The sequence below is a fragment of the Geotrypetes seraphini genome, chromosome 5, assembly GCF_902459505.1.
Source record: "Geotrypetes seraphini chromosome 5, aGeoSer1.1, whole genome shotgun sequence".
NCBI classification, from domain to species: domain Eukaryota; kingdom Metazoa; phylum Chordata; class Amphibia; order Gymnophiona; family Dermophiidae; genus Geotrypetes; species Geotrypetes seraphini.
Window position 1 is genome coordinate 190441511 of NC_047088.1, and position 12713 is coordinate 190454223.

Here is a 12713-nt window from a genome sequence, read left to right on the forward strand (position 1 = left end):
TATATGTTTCTATGCTCTGATTTTGATTGGTCAGCCAATCAAATTCAGATCAGGGGGTTCTGAGAATCCCCACCAAGAGCCCTACTTTTTTTTGGGGGGGGGTACTTTTTGTTTGATGTAGGTTGACTGGTTGAGCATGCTGCCTACTCAACAAATAAAATTTCCTCAAGCAAAACATAACATAAATGTTTATTTATATGCCGCATTAGCCTTTCGGTTCAAGGTGATGTAAAGGTAAAAAAAACATCAAGGAACAAATTAGAATACAGCTTTATAAATGCACTAGTCTTATAGCCCGTTACATTAATGGGTGCTAGAATATATGTGTGTATGTCTGTCTTCATTTCTTTTTCTCTTTCTCTCTCCTTAGCCACTTTCTGTTTTTCTGTGTTTCTTTCTTTCTGTCTTTTTTTTCCTTGGCTGTCCACCACCACCCCTTTCCTGCTCCCCTTGTCCATTCTCCCTTCCTTTTACCTCCCCTGTGTCCACCACCACCCCTTCCCTTATCCAGCAGCAGCCCTTCTCCTTTTGTTTTACCTCCCCCCTGTCCATGATCACCTCTTTCCTGTCCAGCAGTAGGCCTCCCTTCCTTTTTCTGGCCCCCCTGTCCATCAGCACCTCTTCCCATGTCCATCCCTGTTCCCCCTGTCCAGCAGTACGCCTCCCTTCCTTTTTCTGCCCCCTGTCCATCAGCACCTCTTCCCCTGTCCATCCCTGCTCCCCCTGTCCATCAGTATGCCTCCCTTCTTTTTTCTGTCCCCCCCGTCCACCCCCCCTGTCCATCAGCACCTCTTCCCCTGTCCATCCCTGTCCCCCTATAATCAGGCCCGCCATTAATCTATAGGGTCTTGGCCAGGAGAGGGAAGAAACGCATGCACGTGTACCTGTTGCCAGATCAACCCAGACACAAACACTTCCACCAAGCCCCACACTCCATTCTCTTCCGCAGCCATGAAGGAGAGGGGCGGGGACAGGGGGAGGAGCCATGGCTTGGAGGCGTACGGAAAAGCGCAGCAGCAAAGGCACAGTCCACAGCCGGCGAGGTCATATGTTGGAGTGAAGCGTGCTCTGCGATTGCACCTCTCAACGGAAGTTTTTTGCTGAAGGACAAAGTTTATTTTTTATTTCAAAGCCGCTGGTGCGGCTCCTCTCTCAAGCCGCACCTGTGTCGGAGAAGGCTTCCAATGCAGGTGGGGATTGAGAGAGGAGCCACGGCGGCAGCTTTGAACTAAGAAATAAACTTTGTCTGTATCGAGGCTGAGGGAGAGCGGCGCGAGGTGGAGAGTAGGGGGGCCCGATGCCTTGCGCGCTCTCTGCACTCCCACTGACTTCTTAGCCCTTTTTGGCGTCTGCCCTCCTCCGACAGCCCTCCTCCGGGCAGCCGCCACTCCGCGCGTCCTGGAGTCCTATGAAGTAAGCGCGCATGCACACTCTCACCGGCCACATCCCGACAGATCAGATCTCAGGGAACACGCGGCGCGAGTGCGCATGCGCGCTTAGCGTTTTATTATTATAGATGAAAAAACAATAAACGAAAAATTGAGGTTAGTGATGGGGTAAGATGATGAGTGAAAGTTGTCTAGTCATGGGTCAACAAGGGTTAATTTAAAACTGGGGCTTCAGGTTTGGGGAAGAGGTGAGTTTTCAAGAGCCTGAAATGCATGTATGATCTAGAAGAACGGACCAGATGACTCCATTCTGGATCTTTAGAAGCTGCTTGGTAGAATAAGAATTTATTTATGAATCTCTTATGAGAGACCCCTTTAACAGATGGGAAGGAAAAGAGTGACTGGGGTTGAGAGGTCCGCCCGGGTCTGGAAAATAAGAAATGGTTGGTGAAGTAATCAGGCAATAAACCATATAGGGCCTTATAGAAGAGACAGTCAAATTTTAAAAATACCCGATTCTCAATTTTTAGCCAGTAGAGTTTGTTGTAGAAAGGGGTTAAGTGATAAAATTTTTTCAAGTTAAATATCAGCTTTACTGCGGTGTTTTAAATTATGCTTAATTTCTGGAAATTTTTGCGAAGTCCAGATAGGTAGATGATGTTGCAGTAGTCTAAGATACTGAGAACTAGCAATTGGACAAGGAGAGTAGAAGGCGATTGGTCAAAAAATTTCCTGATGGATCTAAGTATCCAAAGAGTGGAAAATCCTTTGCGAGTAACATGATTGATATAAGCAGTCAATGATAGCTGTCTGTCCAAGTGCACGCCAAAGAGTCTGATTGTCGGTGTTAAAGGATATATGGTTCCTCTCAAAGTTATAGAATATAATGTAGAGTTAGAGGCTGTTGCTAGAAAGAATTTAGCTTTAATTTGAAAAAAGACATCCAAAAAGTAAACAAAAATAAAAAAGCAGGGCTGTAGAGCTGGTGATTCACTGAATCCCTGAGCACGTGAATTGCCATGCGGCCCAACAGCCAATTAATACACACACAGAGATGTATTTTCATAAAAATAATATTTATTCAATTTATTATATCAAATTAAACTTGAAGTTTAAAATTAGAATTAAGATTAAAATGCCAATTAATTATTTGCATTACATGCATTCCCATAAACCCCATAGAGTCTGTGTGGAGGCGACATCACCCATGAGACAAAAGTTGTCCATGCATGTGGAAAGGTCTCCACTTGAAAAAGGGTATCATAATTGCTTATATACTATTAAAATGATTAGTGACACACCACTTTAGTCTGTCAATGTTCAGCTACTATGTCACCTTAAAGGGCAGGATTTATTTAAACAAAGGCATTCCTTTGGCTTTTGCAGATAATAGGCTTAAAGAAAAGTTTTTCAAAGTATACAAGTTATAGATTTCTATTACAGTAATTTGAACTCCTTAGCACCACTTAAACTGACAATTTATCAAAGAAATGCAAACCTTTTTATTTATATTTGAGTTCTTTCCAATTTGAGAATAGTACCTATATCCTGCTCCCAATGATGGGTATCAGATAAGAGAGAATTTTAGCACTATGACTGCTTATAAAGGTTGATTATAAAACATAAAGCAAAAAAAAAACAACAACAACAAAACCCCCAAAGCAAACAAAAAACCTAAAACAAAATACCGGTAGTAATATATTGTACTCATCATGTAAATTTTACTTCTGACTCTAGCAGCCTCTTTTACAAAGGCGTGCTAGTGGCTGCGCTGCGCTAACGGCCCTGAAACCCATAGAGATTTAGGACTCCTTTTACTAAGCTGCGATAGCGGTTTTAGCGCACGCAGGATTTTAGTGCGAACTAAACCCATGCTACGCGGCTAGAACTAACCCCAGCTCAATGCTGGCGTTAAGGTCTAGCACACACGGCGATTCAGCGCGCACTAAAACCGCTATCACAGCTTAGTAAAAGGAGCCCTTAAAGGGCTTTGGGGCTGTTGCCACGCGGCATCCGCTAGCACAGCTTTGTAAAAGAGGCCGTAGGTGTGGAAGGCATTGATCCTCAAGATTTGGTTTAACATTTTCTCTTATTTATTATTGCACTTTTTAAATGTTTCATTGGAATAGAAAAAACCCCTGTATTCCTATTAAACAAGTTTTTCTGTACAGCCTTATACCCTGACAACCCAAATTGAATAAGAATATAATATCCCTCTGTTGAAGCAAAATATTTTTGTTGATGGAAAATTATACTTAGCCCCATGGCTGGAAAATTAATAGGGAATATTTCCAGCAATGTTCCCTCACAGCTGCACGGTCATGCATTTCTTTTGAAGACCCCATTCAGCAAGTTAGGACTGCTGCGCACCAGCAGCAGCACTTTTCCACCTCCCTCCCACCACCCTCCTGGCCGCTGCTACTGCTGCTCTAAATGAGCAGCAGAAGGTGGCAAAACAGCATGCCTTACTGTCCCGCTGGGCCACACTCGCAGCATCAGTCTGATCAGCGGCTGGCTCTGCCCTGGAACCAAAAGAGGACATTGGAGAGATGTGACCAGCAGCCATGCAGACTGAGCTGTGAATGCGGACCCAGGAGAATGAGGTGGGCTGTCTTGTCACTGTTGCTTCTCATTTAGAGAAGCAGCAGCAGCAGTTGGGGTGGCCATGGGAGGGAGGAGAAGGCACAAGAAGCAGCAGCTGGGTTAAAGAAGAAACAGGAGGCAGATGTGATGAAAGGGGGAGGAGGTGAGAGAGAGGAAGACACTGAATGGAAAGAGAGAGAAAGGCAGATGCTTTCTAGATTAGGGCAGATGGTGTAGGGAAGAGAGAGATGCAAGGTGATGGAAATGGAAGAGGAGATGCTGGATGAAAAGAAGGCACGATGGAAGTTGGGGGAGAGAAAGGTGGCTGACGCTGGATGGAAGGGGAGACATATTGGAGGAAGATATGGATGGAAGGGGAGAGAGAGGGAGGGGACATATGCTGTACAGAAGTGAGGAAGACAGATTATGGAGAGAACAGGGGAGAGAAAGGACAGATGGGATAGAAAAAGAGGGATATGATGGAAGTGAGAAGTAAAAGGGGAGATGCTGGTTGGAAAGATGAGGGAGAAAGAGGGGGAAGATGTATAGCAAGAAAGAGAGAGAGTAGAGAATGACACGGTGACAAAATTTGTCACCGTTCCCGTCCCCGCGGATAACCACGGGAAATAATCCCATGTCATTTTCTAGTGTCTATTTCAACCTCAGTCCTTCTACACCAGCATTCTTCAAAGCAAAGCTTGTGGGTCAGTGGTTGTGGCCATTCATATTCTGATTCTTCCCTCTCTCCTTAAAGAATGACATGAAGATGGTTTCCCGCGGTTATCCGCGGGGACGGGAACGGTGATGAATTTTGTCACCATGTCATTTTCTAATAGAGAGAGGAGGGAAATACTGATAACAGGGGAGAGAGAGGGGGAAGAGGATGTACAGGAGCCTGAATGGAAGAGGAGGGAGATGTGATGAAAGGGGGAGGAGGTGTGAGAGAGGAAGACACTAGATGGAAAGAGAGGGGGCTGATGCTGTATGGAAAGGGGGAGAAACTAGGAGATACGGAAAGGGAGAGAGAACAGATTCTTTATAGAAAGGAGACATGGCAGATACTGGATGGAAGAGAGGGAGAGAAAAGTGGTGCGGAGAGGAGACAAATGAGGATGATGGAAGGGAGAAGAGAAAGGGGAGTTGCTAGATAGAAAGGAGAGAGGGGGCACAGCAGATGTATGGAAGTGGAGAGACAAGAGAGTTTGCTGACACTGGATGGTAGACAGACAAGAGGAAGAGAATGATGGAAGGGGAAAGAGAAGGGGACAGATGCTTTATAGAAATGGGGAATTTATCCGAGTGGCTATACAAATAGCCGGACCAACTTCATCCACTCAATATAATAAACCCCGGCTATATATCACATCCCCATATTAATAACAGGATGGTTATGAAAGAATATTTTGATACTCAATCCTCAGAGGGAAATTGTACCCGTTAAGTACAAGTTCATATTGAATATAGAAAAATTCAATAAATATTTTGCATAATATGATATATTTTGATCCCATGAGATCCCGTGAAGAGTGGGTTCAGTGTATTCATACACTTGAGCCAACGGGTACAATTTCCTACCTCGCCTCCCTCAGTAACCTCCTTCACAAACTTAAGCTCAAATTCTTCATCTATGCAGATGACATCACAATTGTCATCCCTCTAACCAGTCTATCCCAGGATCTTCTCAACTACATAACTAGCATACTCAGCCAGATAGAACTCTGGATGCTCTCCTTCAAACTAAAGCTCAACCCAGACAAAACAAAATTCTTTCTAGCCACCCCCAAAGACAAAATCAAAGACACCACAATCCAGGTGAAAGGATTGGTTTTCCCACTCGAACAAACATTAAAAATACTAGGAGTCACGCTTGACAAACATCTATCCCTAGAAAATCACACAGACCTCACTGTCAAGAAAGGCCTTTCAGCACTCTGGAAACTCCGTACCATAAAGAAATACTTCGATGACACTGCATTTCGACTATTAGTTCAATCCTCTATCCTCAGCATACTGGATTATTGCAATATCATCTACCTAAGCTCCACAAAGAAAATCACCAGAAGACTAAAACTGATTCAAAACACAGCTGTCCGCCTAATTTTCGGCCTGAACAAATGGGAACACATCACCCCCTTCTACCACCAACTGCACTGGCTACCCTTCGAATCCCGAGTCCTCTTCAAGTTCGCCTGCATCTGTTACAAGACAGTATTTGGTCTCTCACCAAAATACCTCTCCCCACATTTCAACATGTATTGCACCAACAAGAAATCCCGCAGAATCCAGTTGTTTACCTTCCCCTCCATAAAATCATGCCAGCTCAAAAGATTCATCGACAAAACCTTCGCCTTCCAGGCGGCCAAGCTGAACCCTTGGCTAGCCCAAATGATGCTAGAGGCCCCGACCTACCTAGACTTCAGAAAACTTCTCAAAACACACCTCTTCCGCGAACAAGACCCTTAATCCTCCCCCCCCGCATACACTCCAACCCCCCCACCCCCACATCCCTCTCCCCCCCCTCCTCTGGTTTCCCACACCCTCCATTTTATCTTCTCACCCAACTACGATAAACCTGTGCTAAAACTACTTTGCTTCCTTCCACGCTACCTGCAATTCCGACAAAATTTTTGTAAATCCGGGTTCAGACCGGATCCTAATGTAATGGATGTAAACCGCCTAGAACTCTTTGGGTATGGCGGGATATAAGAACATAATAATAATAATAATAATAATAATAATATCAAAATATTCTTTCATAACCATCCTGTTATTAATATGGGGATGTGATATATAGCCGGGGTTTATTATATTGAGTGGTTATAGAAATGGGGAACACAGATTCTGGATAGAACAGGGGAGATGTAGTCAACGAGCAGGCCTGCGCTAGAATCCTTCATTCTACTTCTGTGGGCAGGCCAGCTCGGTTGATGCTGCGCAGTGGATGCCTGAAGATTTAAAAAGTATAGCGCCAAGAGGAGGTGGGTGGGGGAGTCAGAAGCTGGTGAGAGGCTGTGCCAAAGGATTCTGCTGGCTAGGGCAGAGTTCTTGTGCCCCCCCCAACAAAACAGTGTTCCATTGCCTATGATATAAGGGGCACATTGTTTTTTCTTTCCCTGGTGTTGCACTGTATAAAGAATCTGTCTTCTTGGGGATTCAGTTTAATTTTTATTTATATTTTTATATTGTGGTTACTTATTCTATACCTGGTGAAGATCTGTGTTCTGCATATTTGAAAGAGGCATTGATTGTATGATTGATCTGTTTTAATATGGTTTGTTTAGCTTTCCAATAGATTTATTGATGGTTTAGTGGTCACTACAGTGTTTTTGGTACTATCATTTCATAGGTAGGTGCTTGTGTGACTTGTGGAGGTTACTGCTATTATGGTATGTTGGAATTGCTCTGTACATCCTGAGAGACATTTGTAGTGCTTTGTATTACTTACATTCACACTATACCTTGAGGCCACTATACCTGGAGGCCACATTATCAAAAAGATGTGCTGAGAGTTGAGTAGGTTCAGCGAATAGCCACCAGAATGGTCTCAGGACTCAAGGATCTCCTGTATAAGGAATGGTTGGGTAAGTTGCAGCTATACTCACTCGAGGAAAGCAGAGAGAGGGGAGACATGATTGAGAAGTTCAAATATGTCACGGGCCGTATCGAGGTAGAAGAAGATATCTTTTTTCTTAAAGGACCCACGGCAAAAAGAGGGCATCCATTGAAAATCAGGGGTGGGAAATTTCATAGCAACACCAGGAAGTATTTCTTCACCGAAAGGGTGGTTGATCATTGGAATGATCTTCCACTGCAGGTAATAGAGGCCAGCAGCATGCCAGATGTGGGATCTCTTCATGGAAGAAATCAAGGGGGGGGTCATTAGAGTGGGCAGACTTGATGGGCCGTGGCCCTTTTCTGCCATCATTTTCTATGTTTCTATACCTGGTATTAGATTTTTGATGTAGATCATATCTTTCTCAGTAATGGCTCAAGGTAAGTTATATTAAGTACAGTAGGGTTTATAATTTTTTTAATGAGACAATGGTGGGTTACTTGACTGACTTGTCCAAGATCTCAAGCAACATCAGTGGGATTTGAGCCCTGCCTTCCCTAGTTCTCAGTTGGCTGTTCTAACCATGTTTGATAATTAGCAAACTAAAGGCTAGTGGAGCTGACGCCTGGTGGCCCTTTGGCCAAAAACATTACTAGGTAAATTATTTTATGGTTGTAGTGCAGTGTAACATATTGCAATAATAGGGGAAATCAGAATGGAGGAGGGCTTAACATTTTATAACATCACTGTATTCCTATTTAAGTTACTGTTTAATATTATTCTAATTTGTATACGAGTATAAATATATAGCATTTTATGTACAGTTTTATATTTTACAGTTCAATAGAAATAATTTAACTTGTTGATTTTTAAAAAATATAAATTAGCATAATTTTCATAAATTGCACCCCTCCCCCCAACCACACACACACACACCAATCACCAGCCCAGCCCAAATTAACTGAAGCTCAGAACACATCATGACTTGCACATCTGCTTTCCTGGCTTAGAGGGAACATTGATTTCCAGTATGAGTTATTTATTCTCTTTATCTTTGAAGCTGTTATTATTTAATGTGCTAATTTAACTCTTATGATACATGCTTTGAATCTTTAAATCTTTTAATGTTACTTTCTGCTAATTACTACTGAGAGAAAAAATTATTACCGGTATTTAGCCTTTATGAGATCTTCTCATAGAAATACCTGAGTTGCCTTTGTGTAAATGAAACTATGTCTATGTAGTCATTCAAATGATTTGCTTATTTGTGATATTTCCCTGTGCAGATTGATTTTATTTAAATGCCACAATGTCTTGTCTGAAGTTGTTTTGGTTTGTGTGAATTTGTTCTAAGGTAGGTTGAGGACAATCCTCATATCAAGCAGATGTTATTACTGTTGCCATGAAGTTGCTAAAGGAATCTATAAATAGATATGGGATTCCAACCATCTCTGGGAAATTGTATTTTGAAGGAATTTTGTATAAGTTGGATTTATTATCTTTGTGCTAATTGAATTTGTTTACAGTTTCTTGTCCTGTGTCCATTCATTTTTAGCTTTTGTCCCAGCTGATTGTGGCTCTGTAACAGAACGAGATGGGGGAATTTAAGGAACTGTTTGTGAAAGTTTGAGAAACAACTGAAATTACAAGTTAAGAAAGTATGTACAATGAGAATTAATATGAAGGTAAATGAAAAGAGGCATTTTTGTAAACTATAAAATACATTTTTCAGTGCAGGTAAGAACTAAAATTGATTCTATTACAGATAGCAAAGCAAGGAAATGGGAATTTTGTATCCAGTTATTTACAAGCTATAAAAGAAAACTGTAAGGCATGACCTATTTAAGTTCTCCATTGTGGCCCTCTAACAGTTTGCTGAAATGGTCTTCAAATCCTGTAAATGCGTTAATTTAACTCTTGCCCACTTGATATAGCAACTGCAAACAATCTCTTAAGAATATTACTCAGGTGTCTCATTTAAGGGATTCATTACCATTAACAATCCAAAATAAAGTGAATGTTAAAATTAATGTTTAATCCCCAGTCTGAACAAGCAGGTCAAGATGGTTTACAAATTTAGTAGTATGTATAAGCTTGAAATCTTTTGGTTATCCTCAGAGCTTTCTTGTATTCACACTGTGGCCCCTTCCATGAAAATGGTTGGCGACCACTGCTTTAATGCATGCAGATCCATTAGAACTGATCCAACAGAACTTGTATACCATCTAAGCTACTGGACTGATACAAAGGTTAAAAGGACACTAAAGAGGTCGAGAGAAAAATGAAGAATAATAATAACCCTGCTAAAATTTGTGTAGAGACTTACCTGTGCCTGCACAAATAACATAAGAACTTAAGGGTTGCCATACTGGGACAGACCTAAGTTCCATCAAGCCCAGTATCTTGTTTCCAACAGTACCAATTCAGGTTTTAGTTTAAGATAAAGTAGTGTGGTAGCTGTGTTAATAAACATTAATAAGTAAAAATAGAAAATGGAAATAAGGTGTGAGGTCCACATGCAATAAAGTTTCCAAGTGTATTCAGCTTTGATATACTGTCTATCAAAGAATGTCTAGACGGTTTACAATACTAATTGGTATCAAAAACAATTGAATTAAAAATAAAGTAAAATTTTAAAAATAGGGGATTGACTAAACTAAGAGACATACCAAAATGCGAGGGAAAAAGGGAGTAAGGAAAGTGAAAATAAATCAAGATAGAAAATAAATTTTAAAAAGGGCAGGGATAGTAGAGTGTACATGGGGGGGGGGGGGTCACTTCAGAGAAGCGTATGTTTTCTTCCAAGGTGTTTAGGTTTCAGAGGTAGTAGTTTTTATTATATGCCTGGTAAGCGTCTCTAAAAAGAAAGGTTTTTAATTTGGATTTAAATTTGTCCAAAGAGGTTTCTAATCGTATTTAGTGGGAAGGAGTTCCAAAGGGTGGGGGCAGTGACTGAAAATATGGCTTTACAAGTCATGTCATAAAAACTTCCCATATTGAGGGAATTGTGAATAGTTTTTGAGTATTGGATCGGAGTGTCCTGGGGGAGGTATCAGGGATCAGGTATTTATCAATGAATGCCGGCGTATTAGTGTGTTTAGTTTTAAAGGTAAGTAGAAGAATTTTGTAAGTTATACAATGTGTGACAGGCGGCCAGTGAGCTTTGCAGAGGAGAGGGGTGACATGATCGTATTTCCTTGCTTTGAAGCTGAGTTTTACAGCGGTATGTTGTAAAATTTGAAGCCGGCATATTCCTTTGTGAGTTATTCCTTGGTATAATGAGTTGCAATAGTCTATGTGGGAAATGATAAGCGAGTACCGTATTTTCACGCGTATAACGTGCACCCGTGTAAAACGCGCACACGGGTATAGCGCGCGGGAAAAAGAAATTTATGTAAATAAATTAATATATAGCGCACACACACGTATACCGCACATGCTGCTCGTTGAATTAAAACCTTCTTCTGCCCCCCCTTGAAGTTCTGTCCCCCCTTAAAGGTCTGCTTGTCCCCCCTTGAAGTCCTGTCCCCACCCTGAAAGCCTGATGCCCCACCCCGAAGGACCGCTGGCCACCCAACCCTGAAGGACCGCTCGCACCCCCACCCTGAAGGACCGCTCGCACCCCTCCCGACGTCCGATTCATCCCCCAGCCCCTCCCCCCCCCCGCACCGTTTGCGGTGGAGAAGCAGCCTACCGTGGGTTCGCGATGCCAGTGAGTCCTGCTACTTCCTCTGCCGGCAATCCCGCCCCTTCTCTGAGCCCTGCGCTGCTTCCTCTGCCGCGGTCCCGCCCTTTCTCTGACATCAGAGAAGGGGCGGGACCGCGGCAGACCAGCACACTTCCTAGCTAAGCCCCTCTCTTTACCCCTGAGTCAAGCATTTAAATGATCCATAAAGCTTATATCTGACTCATTTTTTCTCTTTGTGGGGACTGCTCGCACCTTTTGCGCAAGGAGATTTATCTATCTTTACTCTCTCCGTAACTCTACCTTACACATAGCACACACAGTTATACATCTCGCGCATGAACCCTCCTGATAAGTCTATATTACCAATCAATTTTCACTTTCACCGTATGAGACTACCTACTAATATCTCACAAACCTCACAAATCTGACTTGTTTCACCAGCCTTGGCCTAGGATAGGAGTAGGCAATTTCGGTCCTCAAGAGCTAGAGCCAGGTCAGGTTTTCAGGATATCCACAATAAATATGCATGAGATAGATTTGCATCTCAAGGAGGCAGTGCATGCAAATCCACCTCATACATATTCATTGTGGATATCCTGAAAACCTGACCTGACTCCAGCTTTCAAGGACCGGAATTGCCTACCCCTGGCCTAGGAAACTCTCCTTATTCAGGCTAAATCTCATTGTTCACTAAAGTTCCTAGTGCCTACTACCTCCCCCTTCCACCATGACCCATGTGCAATAACTCCTCCTCCTAATACTGTCTTTCCCCAATCTCTCTCTTCACCCCAAACCACTTAACCCCCTTCACCATGCCACTCACAGAATACTAGAAATGATAAAGAAGGGGATCATGAACAGATCGGAGCCACTGTACCGGGCCATGGTGCGCCCTCACCTGGAGTACTGCATCCAGCACTGGTCGTCCTACATGAAGAAGGACACGGTACTACTCGAAAGGGCCCAGAGAAGAGCGACTATAATGGTTAAGGGGCTGGAGGAGTTGCCGTACAGTGAGAGGTTGGAGAAACTGGGCCTCTTCTCCCTTGGAAAGAGGAGACTGAGAGGGGACATGATCAAAACATTCAAAATACTGAAGGGAATAGACTTAGCAGATAAAGACAGATTGTTCACCCTCTCCAAGGTAGGGAGAACGAGAGGGCATTCTCTAAAGTTGAAAGGGGATAGATTCCGTACGAACATAAGGAAGTTCTTCTTCACCCAGAGAGTGGTAGAAAACTGGAACTCTTCCGGAGTCTGTTATAGGGGAAAACACCCTCCAGGGATTCAAGGCAAAGTTGGACAAGTTCCTGCTAAACTGGAATGTATGCAGGTGAGGTTGGACTTATTTAGAGCAGTGGTCTGTGACCTGGGGGCCGCCGCGTGAGCAGACTGCTGGGCATGATGGACCACTGGTCTGACCCAGCAGTGGCAATTCTTATGTCCTATATGGGACGCCAAACCCCATCCTTGGCTGACCCCCCAACATCTCAACAGCGCT